Source organism: Gopherus evgoodei, chromosome 8, assembly GCF_007399415.2.
Source record: "Gopherus evgoodei ecotype Sinaloan lineage chromosome 8, rGopEvg1_v1.p, whole genome shotgun sequence".
Classification (NCBI taxonomy): Eukaryota; Metazoa; Chordata; order Testudines; family Testudinidae; genus Gopherus; species Gopherus evgoodei.
Genome location: NC_044329.1, coordinates 52,242,848 through 52,265,709, shown reverse-complemented (window position 1 = coordinate 52,265,709; position 22,862 = coordinate 52,242,848). Strand labels below are relative to the sequence as shown.

General features: G+C 49.1%; 1 protein-coding gene across 1 annotated transcript in view; it reads left to right on the top strand.

Moving 5' to 3' along the window:
• Positions 1-1,766: 1,766 nt before the first annotated feature.
• TNR (tenascin R) overlaps positions 1,767-22,862 on the top strand; it is a 310,511-nt gene continuing 289,415 nt past the window's right edge. Inside the window, exon 1 of the mRNA XM_030573302.1 lies at positions 1,767-1,959. The gene's annotated coding sequence lies outside the window, so the exon portion shown is untranslated. The remainder of the gene's footprint in view (positions 1,960-22,862) is intronic.

Below are 22,862 nucleotides of genomic sequence, written 5' to 3'. Positions count from 1 at the left end.
AAAGTTCAATTTGTCATGTCCACTGGGACAAGATGTGCTTTATCCTGCTGAGAATTTCAGTTTTCCTGTACTGCAAGCTATCGGTTCTGCAGCTTATTATTAGCCTAGATAAGTGGATTGGCAGGTGTGTGTGTGTGAGAGGGGAGATGAAAATCAGAATAATTTTAGGACCTGATCCATTGAAATCAAATTGACACCAGTGGGCTTTGAATTAGGCCCCCAGTGAGCAATATCTTGGGGATATTTAAAGCTAATCATTTATATTACCTGAAGCCATGGAGTCTCCCAGCTTTTCAATGGCACAAGTTGTGATCCAGCACCCATCAATGTTAGTGGTGTTTCCCTTGGCTTCAGTGGGTGCTAGTGCAGGACTCGGTAGAACAACTAGGTGAATACTGAATTATTTGGGTCACTGGCAGTTCAGAAAATCATATATAATTTGACCTGAAACAACATTTTTTAAGATTTTGAGCATTGTTTAACTTCAGCATTTTGAAAAATAAAATGGAAGGAAACATCAAACTGAAAAGTCATTTTTGAATGAAAAATCAAAACACGTAATTTTGAAAATGTCAGTGAAACATTTCGACTCCTTGTCTTGGTTTAAAACTCTTTCCCTACCCCCAAATTGGCATACATTCACAATGTTGGTTGCTGAATGGGAAGCAGGGGGAGAGATTTCTTGTTAAAAGCCTTGGATGGAAAAATTTCACCTACCTCTGCTCCATAGTAGGTTGAGAGCAGTTGCTAAATGTAAATGGAACTTGAAATGGGGGATGGGAAAGAAAATAAGATGTGAATTTTGGCCCAGGTCACATGGCAGATCAGTGTGTTGGGGGGGGGGTAGGGAATTCACTTGTTCTCATGTTGCCTTTGGGTACCTTGGGTTCCTAGTCACCTATTCGCTTTGTGCATTGGTGGGGCTCTACTGGCTGGCCCAGCCAGAGGGGAAGGAACCTGCCTGTATCCCACCCGCCCTCGTGGGCAGCGTCGGAGCAGCTCACGCTAATGTATTCTAGCCTCTCAACACCCTTGGGCCGTAGGAGGCGGTATCCCCATTTTACAGATGGGGACCAGCGAGGCAGCTTAAGCAGTTTACCCCAACGTCTCACAGGAAACCTGTGCAAGAGCCAGGACTCCGGGCCAGGCCTCCAAGTCCCAGGCTAGTGACTTAGCGGGAGAGGAGGGTTAATTGTAGCTACGAGACGGACCTTGTTCGGCTCGCTCAGGAGCGGGCGTTTGGCGGCAGAGGGAGCGGGCGCTGGTCCCGGCTGCCAGGAGCGAGTGCCCGCTGCCCTGTGGAGCGCTGGTGGCCGTTCCCAGCGGCGTTCCAGACCCATCACGCGGCTGCAGGGAGTCCTGAGCGGGATCTTCCCGAGCCCCCCTGGCTCGCCGGGGATTTACCCCCCCCATTCCGGGAGTGCCCGTGGAGCTGCCCCCCGCCGCTTCCCGGCCCTTGTCCAACCCCAGGCGCTGCCCGTCCCCTCCCCACGCTGGGGGGAACCCACTGGCGTCCAAACCGGAGCCTCTCCCCCCCTCCAGCGCCAGGAGTAGCGGTCCCTGCCCCAGGCTCCCCTCCTGGCGCCGGCTCGGCCGCGGCCGGTGCAGGCTCCCCCCGTGACCGCTAGGGGGCTGCGTGCTGGGCCAGGCCGGGAGAGGCGGCGGGAGGTGGGCAGGCGGGGTGGGGACCATGCTGCTGAAATTTAAGCCAGAGCCAGCCACAGCCGAGCTAGCGCGCGCGCCCTCCGCCGCAGCCTGTGCCGGGGTTCTGCGCTGCGCGCCGGCAGGCTGAGCAGGGGCGGCCGACTGGAGGGAGCTCGGAGCCGCCGATTCCCCAGAGCCCCTGTCGCCGCCGGACTGCGCCGCCCGACTTGCTGTCCCCCGCTCGCCCCCCGGGAGGAGAGGGGCGCGGGAGAGCCGGGGCCGCGGAGCGCCAGAGCCTGGCTGCGGCTGCTGCCGGTAAGTCCCGCGCACTGCTCCGGGGCGGCCCCCGCTGGCTTTCAGCACCACGGAGAGCGCTGCAGGGAGCCGGCCTGGCTGCGTGCGCCGGGCACAGTCCTGGCCAGGGGCTCGCTAGCCGGGCAGCCCCGCCCGAGGCTGAGCCGGGGAGCTGCCGGCACAGCGTGTGGGGAGGGGGGGCGGCGAGCCCCGGGGTCCCCCCGGCGGACCAGCCACGCAGCCTGGCCGAAAGGGGTTGCCACAAGTGGAGTGTCCCTGCCCGGGGCGCAGGCTGCTGGGGGTGCTCGCTGAGGATCGGGCCCTCAGTGGCTCTGTGATGGCTAGCGCGGGGCCGCTTTGGCAAGTGGAAGGGCCTGAGGGGGGAGCTGCAAGGCTGGGTGCGCTTCTCTGCAAGGAGCCTCTGCCGCGCCCGCCCTGGGGACATGTTCCCTCCTGCATGCCAAGGTGGCCGGGCCAGGCCTTCTTTGGACACCGTCCGGGACAAGCCCGGTTCCTCTGTGGCAAGCTCCTACCTGACGCGTTCCTTCCTCCGCCTGGGAAGAGCCAGCGGGAGGTGGGGATGCGGGGCTGAATAGGTGGCGCGCTCCCCTCTGAGTCTGGGGAACCCCACCCCATGGTGTGGGGCACTGGGCTCAGGGAAGTGTCAAGTGGAGGTCCCCAGAGCTTGGGGTCATGGAACATCCCACGGTGCTTCTGGGAACCCCGACATTACAACTTGGAGAGCTAAAGTTTAATTGCTTAAATTCCCCTGCATTTCCCCCTAGATATGGTGCTTTTTCCCCTAACTGTCGGTGCTATTCCTTACACAGCTGCCACCTTCCACCCCAGAACTGGCAGCATATAGGGGTAGGCGAAGGGATTTTTTTTTTGGCATGTTGTTTGGTGGAAATCATCAGCTTTCCAGCAAAGTCAGTGGCGCTAAATTGTTTCACATCAGCTTAGGATTTGGCCTGATATTTTGTAAAGCACTCGGGGATCACATCAAATCTCACTGATTTTAGAGGGGAAGCCAGAACCCCGGTGCAGAAAGTAGAATGAAGGATAGGGTGGATGGGACCCAGGGAAGAAAGACATGAATGCAACTGACAAACCTGGAGAAGAAGCACGGAGTGAGCCCTTTGGTGAATTTGTCATTTTTTTTCCCTTCCTGTCTGAACTCTGGCCATTCCAGGGGATGCCTGTGGTTTGACCACCCCTAGAGCTGTCCCTGGAAGTGAGTCTGAAGTGCCTGAAATTTCCACTCAGGAAGTTTAGCTGATTTGGTTTCCCTTGCTGTGTAACACAGCTTTCATTTTGCAGGCTTCCTGTAGGTTTCCTGTGGAGGGGGGATGGGGAAGGTTGGGTGAAGCAGAGACTTGGGCGTTTCCAAGGCACAAATTAATTAAATGCCCTCCATTCACAGATACCTGTTACAGCTTCTAACAGGGAGAGGAATGGGGCCCAACGTAAAATGCTTACTGGAGAATCAGAGATCTTGATCCCAGGTGCTGGGTTTTGCAGAGGGCAGGGTTTCAGTCTGGTTTTCTCTTTCTGTTCTCCCCTGTGAAAAGCACATCCCTGCTTAAAGATCTCACTCAAACAGCCTGCAATAGGGCTGGGGAGAATCAGGCCCAGCACGGTAGAGGACTAGGAAGGTGTACTCTTCCCCTCTGGCGGCTGCACCTTCTTGCACGGCTTTAGACAGAGATCTCCTGTATGTTTAACAGCTGTCTCCCAACCCTATTCAGGGATTATGCGCTACCAGGGGGACAACTAAGGCCATTTATTTTCAGTTTTTACTGATTCTTTATTTTAACTGAAAAATCCCTGGGTTTTACAAAAGCTGTTGTTTGGTTTTGACTCTTTTTCTGTCCCAAATTTGGACCCCCTCAAATATAAGAATATATTGATTATTAAGAATATCCAGTACATTACCGTAGGTCGATCTGTTCTGTTAATGTGAGTCTAAGTGTAAATATGATGCTTTTAAACTAAGGCAATGCAGTATGTGTGTATATTTGTAAGTGTACATACTGCTAATATACAGCTCATTAAAGAAACCACAGCATTAAACTGCTTTTACTTTTCTCTAAATGCTGCTTTTTTGTCCTCTTGTCCCCCAGTATTAACCCAATAGTTACCCAGAAAACTGTAAAGTTGTGGGGTTTTGGTACTGATTTCCACCCCCTTTTTAACTTTAAATAGTCGCTGATAAATATAAAACAAAATTCCAAATAAAAGGAATAATGAACTCTGAAGCTTTTTCTGTTTGTGTGCCAGCTTTCAGGGCTCAACAACGTCTTGCTCTCTGGGAACAAGACAGTTCCCTGTCTGCATTTGCTGGTTAGCTTGCCAGGGTCTGTATTACTAAAGGAATGTCTGTTTTACCCTTGGATTTTTGGACCCCTTTCTGATTGTTTTGTCCCCATGGCTCTTCCAGCACTGGATGGGAACAAACATGAGTTCCATTGCTGGGCAGGGAAGCAGCAGTTTAACGCAGGCATGTAAAGGCTGAGCAAGAACAAACAGACAGGGAAATATAAACTCTGGCGATGGATAAACACTGCAGATAGCTCTGCAGCCTTGGCAGAATGTGGCCTCCAGTCTGTTCATTAGGATGTTGGGGATAAAACACACAGTTCTGTTGAACCAACATGCCAATTTGCTGCAAGAGATTTGGCGTTCCTGCTCCTAAACTTGCCCTACCTTTGAGCCTGGGGCTCAGCACAGGACATAAGTTTCCCGAGCAGATAATCAGGAGAACTGGGAATTAAGTGGTGGATATAGTGGCCTTCTGAGCTCCATTTGTGTGGTCAACTTGTAAAGAGTTATTTGGGAAGATATCTTCTGCCTGAATTGCTTTAGGGCTGCTCTCCCTTCATGCTGGAGAGCAGCGTTTCCCAGCATCATCTACTGTAATCCTGGGCTGGGCATGTGGGCTCATGACTGTGGAGGCACTAGCCAAAGCTAATGCTGTGAAGGCTGATGTTGCCCTGTCCAATCCTGCAGTGACCTCCTGGGCCAAGCCCGTTTACTTGGCCTTTGTGATCTTGGTCTCCTGCATAATTGCTGGGAAATAAGAAAGATTTAATCAGAGAAACTGGAAACAAAATGTTGTGAAGAGTTTTTGGACCCCAGGTCCCCTGCTATAATCTGGTCAAAATCAGCAGCATATGACAGCTCCTTGGTTATCTGTGGGCAATGAGTTTGGATGCCTTAGTGCCATTCCTAGTGGTTAGGTCTCCTTATTGCACAAACCACCCTTGTAGCTGGCACCCTACTTGGAAAACTCACCAGAGGTGCCAAACGCTGGGGGTTGAGTGCCTAAAGGCAGTCCCTCTGGGGCAGAGGGAGAGAAGCTTGCCTGGCTGCTACCAGTTGTGTGCACAGGCAGCAGGCTCCAGCACTGCTTTCAGGGAGTTAGTTGCCTGTTCATCAGGGAAGAGTTTGCTTTGAAAGAGAAGGACAGCCTGCTACCTGCATTGGCATGTGGGAAAATGGGTTCAATTGCTGGTCCCGTTTCATGCTCACAGTGCCTCGGTTTGCCTTATGGGCAGCACCGCGGCTTCTGAGACAGAAAGGGTGCTTCCTGGTGCAGTGACCCCTCCAGATAATTAAAGGCCAAATTCTGCAGTGCTTCCTACTAAACTCAGAAGGACTGCTCTCGTGAGTCACATACTCAGTATTGCAGAGAGAGTCACTCATATGATCTATGATGCTGAAATGGGGGTCCCATCCCTCTTCCTTTGTTTTGGCTATCTCAACAATGTAGTGATGGGGTCTGGGCACAAGCCTGGAGGTGTAAGGGAGAAGACCTAGGCTAGAAAGGGGCTGGGAAGTGGAATACTTAAAGCTTTGAAATCCAGGGCAAAGAAGAAAACTCAGCCCTATCCTGACCCTGTTAGCTACGGATGCTGCTGGCTCTTTGGAGTGCAAAGGAGTATGGGCTAGTAGCTAAAGCACCACAGTGGGAGGAAGGACTTTTGGGCTCTGTCTCTCACTTCCTGTGTGATTTTAGGCTAGGCCTTTTAAAGGCTTGATTCTGAACTCTTTCACCACTTTCCGGTGCAGTCCAGAACCTCTGAGAATCAGGCCCTTAATGTCTCTCTGCCCCCAATCTCCCACTCAATGTGTAGAAAGGGGGCAATGATACCAATCTACCTGCTTCACGTGTGTTCATTAAGGCTTGTAGAGGGCTTGGCAACCCTTGGATGGAAGGTGCTGTAGAAGTGCAACCATACTATGCTCTGGTTCTTCAGCTAGCAGAACAATGCTGCCTTCCATGTGAGGGGAACTGGGCCAATCCAGACCCCTATGGAAAGGCTCTATGCTGAGTTTATACCCTAGGGCAGTATACTTACCACTAAAAATCACCCCTAATCTATGTAGCTATGCCAGTTGAAGCCCTAATCTAGAAGCCTATTCGCTAGTATAGTTTATTTTATTTGGGAACTGATATAAGCTTGTCATAACATTTCTTCCCAGATCTGGACCTTAGCGTCCAAAATATGGGTGTTAGCATGAAAACCTCCAAGCTTAGTTACCAGCTTGGACCTGGTATTGCTGCCACCAGCTAGGGATTATACAGTACCTAGCTCACTGTGGTCTCCCCAAAACCTTCCCTGGGGGACCCCCAGACTCAGATGCCTTGAGTCTTACAACAAAGGGAAATAACCCCCCTCCCCTTGTTTCCTTGTTACTTCCTCCCAGGCTCCCCTCCCTGGACGACCCTAGGAGAATCCTTGCTTCCAGTCCTGGAAACACAAGTACCGAGAGATCTAATCTCTCCTCCCCCTCACCCAGAGGGTATGCAAAGTCAGGCTTAGTAAATCTAACACAAAGAGATTTTCCCTCTGACTTCTTCCTCCCACCAATTCCCTGGTGAGCTGCAGACTCAATTCCCTGGAGTCCCCCCTAAAGAAAAACTCCAACAGGTCTTAAAAAGAAAAAAAGACATTAAAAATAGTCTCTGTATTACGGTAACAATATACAGGGTCAATTGCTTAAAAGAAAAAATGAATAAACAGCCTTATCCAAACAGAATACAATTTAACACATTCCAGCAACTACACACATGTAAATACAAAAGAAAACAATATAAACCTATTGTCTTACTATCCTTGTACTTACAACTTGGAAACAGAAGATTAGAAAGCCAGGAGATAGAAAAATCACTCTCAGAGCCGAGAGGGTCAGACCCAAGACAAAGAACAAAGAACTCACACCCAAAACTTCCCTCCACCCAGATTTGGAAAAGTCTTGTTTCCTGATTGGTCCTCTGGTCAGGTGTTTGGTTCCCTGTGTTAACCCTTTACAGGTAAAAGAACATTAACCCTTAGCTATCTGTTTATGACAAAGCTACACTAGCACTAGAACTATTTTGCTGATATAAGCTGTGCCTTCTCTAGGAGGATTTGCGGACATAAAAATACCAGAAAACCCTGTCTAGTGTAGACAAGCCCTTGGATGTTTCAGTGTACTGAAACCTAGACTGTGGTCTCCACCCCCAGATGCAACTCTAGCTTTTCCAGAAAAGTTAAATTGCCCAATCCACTCTGTACCTGGAGTGACCCAAATAAAGTATTCTTGGGAGGGGATGGTTTTAGATTTTTTTGTTGTTGTTTTTCACTGTAAAACCTGCGTGCCTTTTGAAGTCCAACCACTCCACCCTCAATCTGCAGCTGTGGCTAACCTCCTTGGGAAATCTCCCATTTGCTTGTTGTGGGTGCAACGTTTGGAGGGTGGTCACTCAGTGTAGTCCCAAAGTTCTACCTAAACCTGCTACTCCCTCATGCCTGTTCCTTAACCTTCTTCACATCAAAAATAACAGAGCAGGAAAGGGAGGCTGTGGGAAGAGTGGCTTACAAGGCAAGAAGAAAGCCCGCAGCATTCTGTGTCCAGTAGGACTAATGGTTGTGTCCCCACATACTGGGTCCTCTATTTGGGCCCATTGTAGGGAGAGGGGAATGTTTATGGATTATTGTTCAAAGTGAACTCAGCGATGGTGAGAGGTACCACCATGAGCCCTGGAGAACAAAGTCCACCTGAGACCTTGCCCCACCAACAAATTGTCCACAGACTCCTATAGTGAAAGCAGTGCAGCCTCTGTAGTGTGGATGCTATTATACGGGTCTAAATGTGCTTATACTGGTATAGCTGTTCCTGAATGGGAAAGGGACTAAGCTATACTGGTATAATGCACGTTTTACTAGTGTAACAGTGTCTACCCTAGGGCTTATGCCAGTCTAACTAGATCAGTAAACTATCACACCCCTAAGCCGAATCATCATACCAGCACAAAATCTATGCATGGTCCAGGCCTCACTTCAGTCCCCAGACCGTCTACAGAGCAGGCAAGGGGAGTGCAAGGGTTCCTTCTGCTAAGATGTCTCAATCTCCACTGCCACAAAGGTCTTTCTCCCCAGGTCACTCAATCCTTGGCCTGTTGTCTGGGAATGGCCAACAAGGGTGTGAATTAGAACCAGCTGCCATGGAGGGCGTGAGCTCCTTGCACACAGGCCACTGTAGGGTAAGAACTTCACTCCCCGCTGCTCTGGGGCAGGTGACCTAGAAATGAAGGGGCTCTATGACTGATCAGCAGTCCTCTTGCTGCATTTGTGTCTGAATCTTTCTTGACTACATAGCAAAATGCAATAAACACAGTGCGAGAGGAATCATTAGCAGTGTAACTGTGCAGAGTATAAAGCAGGGCTTGGAGCATATTATATAAGCAAACATTAAGTAATCATAAATTAGATGGGGAAAGAAGTCAATTAATTGATGAAACTGCCCGAGCAGAAGAGAGAGGAACCCGGCACGCAGGAGCTGAGACACTGTGTGACGTGATACAGTCTTCATTTGTAATCCCTTTTTTCTTTAACTGTGTCTGTAATGAGAAATTAAATGTCAACTTCATTGGATGCTGCTTCCCCAAAGAGAGAACACACGTGCCTAGTCACAATGGGATTGTGGCTACAGGTGTAGCTGCATTGGTGGAAACTCCTAGAGTGACACAATTTACAGTGGTGCAGTGTGATTTAGCCTGCTCAGGGATTGAGCTCTTATCACTGCGATAGTGGAAAGCCCCCAGTATGACATTCCATTCACTGGCACAGTGTGACTGGCACAGATGCCAATGACCTCAGGTGTGGCTTGCACTGCTGCAGCTATGCCCGTGGCTAAAATCCCAGTGTAGATAAGGCTGGAATCAGGGAGGATCAGCATGACTCTCACGCACCACTATCCACAATGGCTTTAACTGGGCACGTGGGGCCTAACTCTGCTGTGGAACTAGCTGGAAGTGATCACTAAGCTTGTTGTCTCTTACGAACTTGAAAGGTGAAGGGATGGTGATCAGCATTCCCCCAAGGACAGTAGAGAATCCACTCACCTGATAATAGAATTGGAATCACATCATCCCCAAACTACACAGCGCTAGCTGCTATGCTGTCATATGTCAGGCAGAATGCACTAGAAGCTCAATGTATTTAAATAAGCCAAGGTGGTGGATCATTGTCTTTCCTCTAGTCCCCTATTGGAAGGTACATGAAGAGAATAAAAGGACAAAGGGAGACACTTGTTTTCTCTGACACATGATCCATCCATGTCTGATAGATTCTAGCAGAGACAGAAGCAATTCAGTCTCTTACAGTAGCACAATTCCCTCACAATCTACCATTCTAGCCATACTTCATAACTTCACTTTCGGTAATTATGTCCTCCTGCATAGTTGCCATTTGTACCTGTTGCTCTATAATTGTTTTCTTCTGATAGTCTCTCACATGACTTCCCTTTTACATAGGAATGCCCTGACTTAAAGCAATGTGATGGTGTCCAGTACAATCTAATTTGACCTCTAGCTAAAGACTCTCTACACAGCCCCTAACTTTTGTTGGCTCCATGAGTGGTCATTTTGATCAGCTTACATTGCAACTTAAGAACCCTTTGACTATCCTGCTTGAGGGATGACCCTCTGTCTCATTTCAAGACAAACTAAGGAGTCCAGGCCATAGGGTTGTCCCTACAAAGGTGGGAGTGAGTCACATAGACCAGTTCAGACATAGCATTAAAACACATGCAAAAGTGGTCTGATATATAAGTAAAACTCTATGAAATAACTCACTATAGGCCACGATGCCTGCTGCTAAGTCTCTTCACTTGCAGTGTGGCTGTTCAGCATGTGGGAACCTGTGTGAGATTAGCTGGTCACCTCAAGGAGTGACCAAGCTGCACCAGGTTAGAGCTGTCTGCTGTTGTACTGTCTTATCAGTCCATCACCGTAGACCTGAGCAGCTGGTGACCTGTGGGCCCTTCATTCAGTGGAAGGGCACTTGCAATACACGAGATACTAATCTGACTATGAGCAATTGTCCTGTTGGTGGGAATCCCATTACTGTCAGTATATATAAATAATCCATTAATAGTTCAGTTTCTGTGTGTTAAGGTGCAACGGAAGTAGTGTTGTCCAGCAGCAAAGTGGTTGGTCTTTGCCACTGCCCAAAAGTTCTTGAGCTCCAGGACCTCACTCCTGGAACCTGGCTGACTGCAGAAGGAGGAGTACTTGCCCAGAAAAAGTTTATCCTACTTGAGTTTATCCATGTAGCACTGGGAAAAAGAGAAGTCAGTTAATTCCCCATGAAGCCAGCCTTCTCCTGTCAGCTCCGGAGATATGCCTGAGTTTACCATGCATTGGCTTGAGTCCCAGTCAGCACTCAGACATGTTGAGGCTCACCTTTCCATACTTAGCTTGACATAACAAGGGGCAGTTTAAGGCAAGATATGCAAGATCTGAGTCCCATGATCAGAGGAGCCCTGGATGGAGCAGTGAGTCTGAGGCAAAGTAGTAGATGGCACTGTAGGGCATAGCTGAGCACGTCCAACTGTCTGATGGGGGGTGGGATGGGGTGATGCTGCCTCTTGGGGAAGGAAGATGGGACCTCATCTGGTGGGCTGAGAGGAAGTCTCTCTAGTGAGAGTTGTGTAGCTGGAATTTGAGGCAAAACATTGAGACCATATCCCTTTGTGAGCCCCAGGAGGAAGAGAGGCAATTTTCCAGGGGCTCAAGGGCACCAAATTCTAAATATGAAAAGTTTCATTAGACGTTATGAGAAACCTTGATCCCTGTCAATGCAGAAGACAGCAAACTTCGGGGCTAAGATGTTTCCAAACCTCAGCTGTATCTTCTCTTTGAAATACATAAGGCACATCAAGTATCAGAGGGGTAGCCGTGTTAGTCTGGATCTGTAAAAGCAGCAAAGAATCCTGTGGCACCTTATAGACTAACAGACGTTTTGGAGCATGAGCTTTCATGGGTGAATACCCACTTCGTCACATGCATGTAGTGGAAATTTCCAGGGGCAGGTATATATATGCAAGCAAGCTAGAGATAATGAGGTTAGTTCCATCAGGGAAGATGAGGCCCTGTTCTAGCAATTGAGGTGTCAAAACCAAGGGAGGAGAAACTGGTTTTGTAGTTGGCAAGCCATTCACAGTCTTTGTTTAATCCTGAGCTGATGGTGTCAAATTTGCAGAGGAACTGAAGCTCAGCAGTTTCTCTTTGAAGTCTGGTCCTGAAGTTTTTTTGCTGCAGGATGGCCACCTTAAGGTCTGCTATAGTATGGCCAGGGAGGTTGAAGTGCTCTCCTACAGGTTTTTGTATATTGCCATTCCTAATATCTGATTTGTGTCCATTTATCCTTTTCCGTAGAGACTGTCCAGTTTGGCCGATGTACACAGTAGAGGGGCATTGCTGGCATACGATGGCGTATATTACATTGGTGGATGTGCAGGTGTATGAACCGGTGATGGTGTGGCTGATCTGGTTAGGTGCTGTGATGGTGTCGCTGGTGTAGATATGTGGACAGAGTTGGCATCGAGGTTTGTTGCATGGATTGGTTCCTGAGCTAGAGTTACTATGGTGCGGTGTGCAGTTACTGGTGAGAATATGTTTCAGGTTGGCAGGTTGTCTGTGGGCGAGGACTGGCCTGCCACCCAAGGCCTGTGAATGTGTGGGGTCATTGTCCAGGATGGGTTGTAGATCCCTGATGATGCATTGGAGGGGTTTTAGCTGGGGACTGTATGTGATCGCCAGTGGAGACCTGTTGGTTTCTTTCTTGGGTTTGCCTTGCAGTAGGAGGCTTCTGGGTACACGTCTGGCTCTGTTGATCTGTTTCCTTATTTCCTCATGCGGGTATTGTAGTTTTGAGAATGCTGGTGGAGATTTTGTAGGTGTTGGTCTCTGTCTGAGGGGTTAGAGCAGATGCGGTTGTCTCAGACAGAGACCAACACCTACAAAATCTCCACCAAACACGGTGCACGACTCCACTCGCCATCACATACAGTTCCCAGATAAAACCCCTCCAACACATAGCCGTGTTAGTCTGGATCTGTAAAAGCAGCAAAGAATCCTGTGGCACCTTATAGACTAACAGACGTTTTGGAGCATGAGCTTTCGTGGGTGAATACCCACTTCTTCAGATGCATGACCTTAAGGTGGTCATCCTGAAGCAAAAACACTTCAGGACCAGACTTCAAAGAGAAACTGCTGAGCTTCAGTTCATCTGCAAATTTGACACCATCAGCTCAGGATTAAACAAAGACTGTGAATGGCTTGCCAACTACAAAACCAGTTTCTCCTCCCTTGGTTTTCACACCTCAGCTGCTAGAACAGGGCCTCATCCTCCCTGATTGAACTAACCTCATTATCTCTAGCTTGCTTGCATATATATACCTGCCCCTGGAAATTTCCACTACATGCATCTGATGAAGTGGGTATTCACCCACGAAAGCTCATGCTCCAAAAAGTCTGTTACTTTATAAGGTGCCACTGAATTCTTTGCTGCTTTTATAAGGCACATCCTACATCAGCTGTCTGAATCTGTGATGCTCCTTTCTGCTATCTAGGGTATGTGGCCTTGTTACCACAAAATGCAACAGGTAATTGAGCAAAATGCCAACTTGTAACAGCATTTAATTTGTGTGAGCCAACAAGCTGGGTGCAGACAGTCTGCAGCAGCACAGAAACCTGTAGTGTATGCTGCTGGGACTGCCAGCCAGAGAGGCTTCCAAAGGTACCAAGAACAATGCATAATCTACGTGTCCGTCATTTTAAAGGCAGGCAGAAAGGTCACCGAGTTCCCATCAGCACTGGAACCGATGGCTCCCAGTGGCTGAACAATGGGACGCCCTGACACCTGTTTATAATCCCTGAGGGGAGCAATGTGCAGCCCAGATTCCCTCTGCAACTGTGTTCTTTAGGGCATGCTTCTGCCAGGTCTAACCCAGGTGGAACACGGCCCTTCTCCGCAGCTACTCCCACTGAACCCAGGTGAGCCTGCTAGCAGAATAAGCTGCTGCTTGACATGAATAAGCGTGGCAGAATCAGGCACTTGGCCATGCTGCTACTCCATTCATGAGCAGTGCCACTCACTGCATCCCTTTGCATTGGCTTTCCAGCAGCTTCTTCGTATGATCAGTGACTATTGCTTATTCATGAGGCTTGGTTTAGTCCTCCTTGGCGTTAATTCACAGCTGGTATTTTATGTCTCGCAGCATTAATGGTCTGGGTTGGCTGGCATTTTATAGCTCCCTGGCATGAACAGTGTGGCTTGGCTGGTATTCTATATCCCCGGCCTGGCTGGCTGGCATTCTAGGTCTCCTTGGCACTAACAGCCTGTGCTGGCTGATATTTCACATCTCTGGGGCTTTAATAAGCCTAAACCGGTTGGCTTTTCGTATCTCTTTGGGCACATGCAGCTCGAGTGTGCTCACTTACTGCATTTCCTTTATGCTATAGCTTAGGCTGCCCTTGGTGCTATTTGGCCCCAGCTAATTGTCCGGAAATGGCATTTTAATACAATAAACCAGTGCCCTACCCTGATACTAAACTTAACCAGATTTGCCCCCACTGGGTCTGTAACTAGTTGTTGCTCTCTCAACCTAGGGTCAAGCTGGTCTTTACGCTCTTCAATTTGCTCTTTCTCGCTTCCCCTCTCTTCTAATTCTGTCTCTGGGTTTTATTTCAAAACCATCATCCTTGCTTTACAGTGATGTTTTCTACTGGCAGAACCTCTCTCAGCAGCCTCCTGGTGGGGCCCAGGTAATTGTCTGAATTTTTTGATGCTTTGCGATGTCAAAGCCTGGAGTTTATATAGATTACTGTGAATTTGTCTCCAGCAAATGCATCCAGAGAGCGAGGGCGAGTGAAAGAGAGAGAGTGAGCGAGGCTGGAGCCTGCCATGTGAGGCATTATAAACACTGCGGTGCAGGGAACAGCAGTACTTGTGTATTCTGTGTTCGCCTAAATGGATTTCAGTAAAACATACACTTTAATAAGTCAGTTTTGTCAGCCCTGCCTGTTTAAGTGGCGATGGAGACCTTCCTGCCAGCTTGTAAATATCAAGGTTAGCCTTGGCTGGTAAAGTAGCAAAGACGGGTGGATATTAGGTCAGGTGATGTTACAAGAGTCTTCTCCTTTCCCCTACCCCCACTGGGTTTCGGAACTCAGAGACGTGAGCGTCCATTAGATTGCCACTGGGGGCAGAGTGATAGCTGTCCCCAAAGAGCTGGAGGCCTAATTAAAGTACAGTCCGGTGGAAAACTTAAGGGACAGCAGCACAAGTACTCTATCAAGGTGCTGCCTGTCACACGAAACAGCGTCTCTACCCAAGGTAGATGGAACTTGTAAACTCCACAATCAAACCTCCCATTCAAAGCAATCTAGGTTTATAGATGTAGAAATGAAATTTAATGTGGCTGAAAGTAGCCGTAAAAAAGCAAAAGGCTTCATTTGTCTCTGTACAGCAGGTGGAGATCAATAGGCATCCAGTGTGTGTCTGCATTTCCTGCCCACAGCACGTGGGCGTATCCTTTCTACATACACAAGCACACATAACAATCAAAGCAAACCCCACTGGGAGGAGAGCAGTGGAGTCGGCTCCAGGGTGTGATAGGGAATGAAGGTGTGGCTGAGAAATGCTCTGATCTCCCTAGAGACTTGCAAAAAAAGAGGATTTAAAAAGCAAAAACTTCGAAACTCTGTTTTTATTCATAGCTAAAGTTAATTTAAATTTGCCTGGTTGTTCACAATCCTCAGAGGTGACCATATCTCGGTGTGCTAGTACGCAATGGACTGTGCTCCCCTTATACGGGGTTATGTATCTGATGCAGCGTGAGGCATAAGGTGGAAGCTTGGGCTTGATGGTCCATGGTGCCGCTGAATGCTGCTGCAGCAGATGAGGTAAGAGCTCTGTATGTGGGAGCGTGCTGTGGTTTGAGGAGGGCTATTTCAATGCTATGGCCAAATTCAGACTTTATAGAAGGCTTATAAAAATCATTAAACTTTTATTCTACCAACCTATAAAAGGCAGCAGAAATGAAAACTGGTGCACTTTGATATGGGCTTTACGCAAACTCTGATCTCTGCTGTACAGTTGGCCCTGTCTTATTTATCCATCTACCTCTACGGCCCTCATGACTGTAGTATCTGAGCACCTTGTTGTGTCTAGAGGGCTTCCCATTGGGAAGGACACGGTGGAAGCAAGAAGTGAATGGTGTAAGAGGATCAAAATGTTGCAGACAGTGAAGGGGAAGTGGTTTGGTGGCGCTGCTGAGAGGATGAAACAGTGTTGCCAGCTCTTGTGATTTGTTCATGAGTTTGGCAATTATTTTGGTGCATTTCTTAAAGCCCCGGTTCCTGCAGTGGTGAGTTTGCGTGAAAAATCAGCTTTATTTTTTAAGTGAGTTTCTAGCCCTTGCGGTTGCAGAGAAAAGCTTAAAAGTGCAAAGCAAGTGCGGCCTAAAGGCTCAGTAGCCACAAGGCAAATGGAAAAGAACCTCAAATTGCTTTTTAAAAGAAAAATCTCTGGCTTAAAAATTGTCTCATGAGTCAGGCACCCAAATGATGACTTTGGGGAGCTTGAGGTTGGCGTGCTGATGCAGGGAGAGGAGTGCAAGGAGTGGTGCTGGCAGGGAGCTAGGAAACTCCTAGAGGTGAGGGTACAAGGGGTGGTGCTTCTAGTGCAGGTAGGAGACGCCATGGGGCAGGCTGGGAGCAGCAGAAGGGGGTTGAATGACTGAGAAGCATGGAGTGACAACAAGGAGGGGTGAGTCAGAGACAGGCCGGTAGGGAGCAAAATGGGGCTGGGTGTGGTGGGGCCTGGCCTGAGGGAGGCACCGAGAGTCCCAGAGAACGTGGGGTGGGGATTGAGATAACTGAAGTTGCTGACAGAGACAGGCAGAGAAATGCTGGACCTTCAGGTTCACCTACACTAGGCTAGCAGGTGGGGAACGGTGCATGAAGGAAATGATAAGCAGGTGGCTGAAAGCTAAAAGGCCTGACCCCCGGGTGGGATAGCTCAGCACTGATTCCAAGGAGCTATGCTAGTTTGCACCAGCTCCATGCTCGGCTTCAGGCATGCAGACAGAGAAGGACACGTTCTTAGGCCACGTCCAGACTAGGTATTAAAATCGATTTTAGATACGCAATTTCAGCTACGAGAATAACATAGCTGAAGTCGAATTTCTAAAATCGAGGTACTCACCAGTCTGGACGGCGCTGCATCGATGTCCGCGGCCCTCCGTGTCGATTCCAGAACTCCGTTCGGATTGATGGAGTTCCGGAATCGATGTAAGCGCGCTCGGGGATCGATACACAGCGTCCAGACTAGACGCGATATATCGATCCCCAAGCAATCGATTTTAACCCGCCGATGCCGCGGGTTAGTCTGGACGAGGGCTCAGACAGCTGTAATTGTCCTATGTACACACAGTCTGTTAATGATGGAGCCTGAGCTTTTCTGTGCCCCTTTAACTGTAAGGACGGTGGCATTTCCCAGGCTGTCAGCCCTGCGAACACTTACGCTGTGATGTGTGTGTACGCAGTCCGAGTCCTGCTGATGGGAATGACCAGTTAGCCCATGTTTAGTTTTGTCCCCATAGCTTTCCTATGCTGTGCAGTGGCTTCACCCTCTGCCACTTCACCCTGCAGCATAAGCTGCCTAGCCTTCCGCTTCTGCCAACCCTGGCGCTGTCACACCATCTAACACTAGACTACTAGCTAGTCATATCATGATAGTGCCTGGAGGCTCCACTGGCTAAGTGCTGCACAAACCAAGTGGAGCATCCCTGCTGCAAAGAGCTCACATGCTAAGCAGGCAAGACTGAGCAAGTGGCAGGAGGGGAAACTGAGGCACTTACCCAAGGTCACACAGCAGGTCATTGGCAGAGCTGGGACTAGAACCCAGGTTTCCTGAGTAACAAGACCTTATCCATTGGACGGTGGTGCTTCTCGCTGCATATTTACTGCACTCTGGGTTCCCCAGGCCAGAGTCGTCTCTTCATGAACTAGGGTGGCCTGGAACAAGCCAGCCAGCAGTCATTATTTTTGAATGGTAGGAACTGGTTCATAGGTTGGGAAGTCAGCACTCCCCTCTGGTGGTGGGAGGAAGAGGGGAGAAATGCTGAGCACAGATCCCCAAAGGGCCCTGTCTGGCTCCAGCCACAAGCCAAAGATTGCAGCAGCTCTCCAGGAAACGAGGGTTATACAACTACTTTAGATCGGGCTTAATTTGTGCCAGGGCTTGGCAGTTCAGAGCCCAAGCACCTCCAGGCTTGCTGCATCAGTTATGAATGTTTAAAAAAAAATTGCTTGAGCTCTAGCACCTCTTTCAATACAAATCACACACTGACTTTAGACTTCTGAATAGCTGTGAGGGAAAGGATGAGCCTGTGGTTAAGGTACTCGAGGGGTGACTCAGGAGATCTAGAGTCAGTTCTTGGCTCTGTCATGGATTCCCCATGTAACCTTGGCCAAGTCACTTAATCTCTGTCTCCGCTCCCCATCCATACAATGAGGATGATGCCACCTTTGTCTGCCTTGTATATGTAGATTGTTTAGCCTCTAGCTGAGAGCACACGTCTCATTGTCTGTCCAGCACCTAGCACCGTAGGGGCCCTGATGCTGGTTCAGGTCTCTAGGCACCTACCATAATACAGATCATTTCTTATAAACAATCAACAACCGTCAAGGGGTAAACAAGGTGTGTGTTTGGTGGAGACAGGACATATTCTGGTCTCCTGTGCTCTTAATAGTTGCCAGTGACACTAGCAAGGTAAAAAGCAGGGAGTGGGGTGTGAGCACATGAGTGTTTAGCAGAGATGCGGCATTCCTCAGCCTAAGCTTTGCCAAGAAGACTTGGACCAATTTTTGCATGTGGGAATTCAGAATTTCTGTGGCAGAGATGCAAGGAGCTACTGCCCAGGTAGGGAGGGAGTGTAGTTCTCCTCTCAAGGGGCTTTGCAGCTCATATCTAGATGTTGATAGGCATTTTAAAAACTGCATATCAGTTAATCTCTCTTATTTAAAATTGTCTGAGGCTGAAAAGCCAGAGTTATTAACGTGCAAAGCAGGAGCTGACCCTCACTCCCTGCCTTTCTTCCCACTCCCCTCCTCTGTTTGTATTTGTCAGCTTAATTTAGTGAGCCTGAGAGCTGAGATTCTGCTTGCTGTCCCTCTCCTGCCTTTGTCTGGAAGGCAGGGAAGCCAAGTTAGATCAACACTAGAGAAACTTTCTCTGCTGGTAAATTGGTGCAGCGGGCTGGCCATTCAAGCAACATGAGTGCCTTTCAGCTATTCTCCTCTATTAGATCCTTGAGGTATATGGTACATGACTGACCACTAAGCCACTCCCATTGACTTCAGTTGGCATTGTAGGAACTCAGCACCTCTGACTTACAGGCTTTAGGAGCGTCAAGCTGGACAATCAAGGCAACCAAAAGTGGTGGATATCTGAAAAAATGTAATGCTCATTGGCTTTCCAATTCTGGAATCTCAACAGGAGCTATGCTAGCCTGTCGTAACGACACCCAAACTCACCTGGTTCTGGATTTTGTTACAGAGCAGAAACTCAGCTCATGTTACCTGATGGGCTCACTGAGGGTCCCAAATATGTTCTGAGAACCTGGCCTGAGTTCAGACAACCTGGTTCAGTTGATGCATCTTGAGTACCTCATGATTTCTACCCAAGTTAAGGAGACAACTCTGCCACCCATCCCCAGACTATCACAAATGTGACACTCTGGCTTCATGAGCTAAGCTTTTTTTTAAATTCTTTGTATGAACTTCTAGCATCTGTTCTCTTAACTAAGTAACTTCTGCTACTGTAACAACTATAGAGTAAATGCATTCTCTTCAATGGAATATCCTAGGGAATAAGCTGGCCCAATTCTGTCTCTCTGAACATGCTGTACTGTTGTTGGCTTGTAGGAACCAGACAATTAACATGTTCACAAAGGGTGGGCTTAAACCTGTTTGAATCCAATGCTCCTAGAAGATTTCACTTCAAGGGCATCTGTTCCCAGATGCAGTTTGTCTGCAGCCTTGGGTTCCTTCTGGACACTTCAGTGCTCTTGGATGCTCAAATAGCTGTGGCAACAAAAAGTGCCCACTTTCATTTGTGTCTGGGAAAAGACCGCAGCGCATCTTGTCTAAACACTCACAGCCATGGTGACCTACATGTTCATGATCTCCAGGCTTCATTACTACAAAGAGAGAACATTTCTCCTCTTTCCTCCCACCCCCACTCCAAAAGCTCCAGCCAGTACATAATGCAGCAGCCCATTTGATTAGTGCCACAAGTCGGCATGATCTCATCTCTTCTGCACTAGTTTCCCATGGAACACAAGGCCCAGTTCAAAGTGTCTGCACTGACATTCAGAACCCGCCATGGGACTGGACATAGCTATGGAAGAGAGCATCTGGCTTTGCTACTGTGACCTCCCATCAGAATGGCGATGCTGCTGATTGATAGGGAGAGGCTTGTGAGGTCAGGAGGCAGAATTTTCATAGGCCTGGAACACACACCTGAAAGAACACAGGCCTTGCTAGGAACAGCTCCGTTGCAGCTGAGATGTAGCTTCCAGCTCGGGTAGATGTACATGTGCTAGCTTTCATCCAGTGGCAGTGGGGCTACAGCGGAAAGGATGGCAGCTTGAGTGAATCATCGGAGTATGTACCCAGAATCTCCAATGGGACTGTACTCAGGCTGAGCTGCTGGGGCCTGTAGCGATGCATGGATTCACCCAGCGGCGCCCACTGCTGATCACCCTCGGAATTAGCTCATCCCAGCTCTGGAGCGCCCTCTACAGGCCGGTGATCCGCCTTACCACTGGGCTCCCATGTCCCTCCCGGACCCAAGTGCCCCTTTCTCTGGGGTGCTACCCCCTTGGCAGTACCCCCACACTTTCAGGTTCTGAGTCTCCCCACCCAGGGGAACCCCCACCCACTAACCCCACCTCACCTCAGTCTGGGCTACTGCCAGGCACCATCTAGCCCCACTCCCTGGGGCAGACTGCAGTATAAGCCACTCATCACAGGCAAGGGGGTTTGGACCTGCTGCCTTCCTCTACCACCCAGTACCCTTTTAGGCCTAAACCAGGCCTTGCAGCCTAGGGAGTTGCCAGCCAGGAGCTCCCCTGCTTCTCTGGCTTTCCCCAGCCCTGCTTCACTCCTAGAACCCTTTCTGCTAGGCAGCCAGGCCCTGCTCCCTCTCAGACCAGAGAGAGCCTGTGTGTCTGCCCCTGGCTTCCCTGCCCGTATAGGGCCAGCTGAGTCTGTTTGGGGTGTGGCCACAGCTGAGGCTGCCTCCCAAGGGCTGGCTTTTAACCCCTTTCAGGCCAGGAGTGGGTAACTACCCCACTACACCCTCCCCTCTCAAGATCACCACCCCAGGAGCAGGTAGCCACCCCGGTACAGAGCCATGGTGCTGTTCTTACAGGGCCGGCGCTTCCATTAGGTGACCCTAGGTGGTCGCCTAGGGCACCAGGGTTCAGGGGGCAGCATTTTGTGCGCTCCCCACAGGGTGCACGGGAGCTTCCGGTTCCGCTCCCGTCGCGCCGCTGAAGAAGGACCTTCTGCCGGAGTGCCGCAGAAAACAGCGGCAGGCAATTGAGCAGCTCAATGACTGCCGCTGTTGCCTGCAGCATTTCAGCAGAGGATCCTTCTTTGCGGCGCGATAGGAGTAGAACCGGAAGCTCCCGTGCGCCCCATGGGGAGCGCACAAAATGCTGCCCCCCGAATTCTGCCTAGGGCGCCAGAAACCCTGGCGCCGCTCCTGTATTTTTAGCTCGCTAGCTAATTCAAAGCTAGCAGGTGTACATACCTGAGCTGGAAATTACGACTCCCAGTGGCAGTGCAGACCTACCCACTGTGTTCAAAACCAAATGCAAAACTCCTGTCTCTGCTTGGCTTTCCTTCTGTTAGATCATCTTGCCTCTCACACACAGGGTACGTCTTCACTACCCGCCATATCGGCGGGTAGCAATCGATTGCTCAGGGATCGATATATCGCGTCTCATCTAGACGCGATATATTGATCCCTGAACGCGCGTATATCGATTCCGTAACTCCACCAACCCGAATGGAGTTGCGGAATTGACAGGGGGAGCCGTGGACATCGATCCCGCACTGTGAAGACAGTGAGTAATTTGATCTTAGATACTTTGACTTCAGCTACGTTATTCACGTAGCTGAAGTTGCGTATCTAAGATCGATTTTCCCGCTTAGTGTAGACCAGCCCACAGACACACAAATTCCTACTGCCTGCAAAGGAAGAAAGGGAAGTAAACTATTTCTGTTTAAACACTTGAGTAGCATTCAGCTAGTACACCTTTACCCTGATATAACGCAACCTGGTATAACACTAATTCAGATATAACACGGTAAAGCAGTTCTCTGGGGGGGGCGGGGCTGCGCACTCTGGTGGATCAAAGCAAGTTCGATATAACACAGTGTCACCTATAACGCAGGAAGATTTTTTGGCTCCTAAGGACAGCGTTATATCGGAGTAGAGGTGTACAACGATTGTAACCCTATAAGTTGCTAGCTAGCTAGCTGGGACAGGACTCTTTCTGCCATGCTGCAGGTAATTCTGTAATACTCCGTGCCTGCCTAGTGATGCTTTTCATGCTGTTCCCATTGTGTTGCTTAACCCATCTTATTTATAATTTCTTTTTCTGTTGGCATTAATTGTGTGTGTGTGTTATACACACACACGGGCGCGTGGATTGCTACTGGTTAACACACCTGGAGAGAGAAGTAAGCTGGTTTCTCAAGGGAGATGGAAGGGCTGGATCCATTGAAGTCAATGGGCATCTTGCCGATTGGCTTTGGCTCAGGCCTTGAATTACTGTGTTTGGGTACAAGATGTGAGAGATGGAGAAGGCTGTGGGCTCCCTCCCCTACAACAATGCCACAAGGAAGGCCATTTCAGGCACGATGACAGTCAAATGACCCAAAAGGTACACAGTATGGCAACAGAAAGTATGCAAGGGTCAGGGTGTAAGATACAATAGGGTTTAATCGTCTCCTGTATTTTCAGAATCCTCCTTGGCGGTCTCAAGTATCTTTGCTAAATAATAGGCAGGTTCGCTAGTTGTCGTGCTTCCCCAACCCCTCTTCAATAGCTCTGAAGTGGAGGAAAGATGATTAAAGAAGAAATTGTGTCTAACAAGCACAAGGAGAGGGGAAAGAATACCTCTAAACACTCGCTCCGCACAGCATAACCGTGGAGGCTGCTGCGGTTTTATTTAAGAAAATTGTCTGTTCTGTTTATTCAACTCGTTTTCATCTCGAAAGAATCTGCAGCTTGGGGGCTGTCTCTAATGCCAGGGAACCCACTCTGCCGGAGCGGAGCGTGTTCCTACTGATGTGTGTGTCAGCAAGTCAAATGGGGGTAGTTAGACTGGAGCCAAGCACCTAATAAAAATTAAAATTAGTGTTTAAAAAACCAAATGAGGGAAAGTGGCTGAGCAGCGAGGACAAAAGAAGTGCGCAATGCTAACTCCTCATGCGAGTAACAAAGAGGAAGAAGCTGGATCTGTCTCTCTCATCTGACACCTTTCCTGCAAAATTCAAACTCCAGAGAATT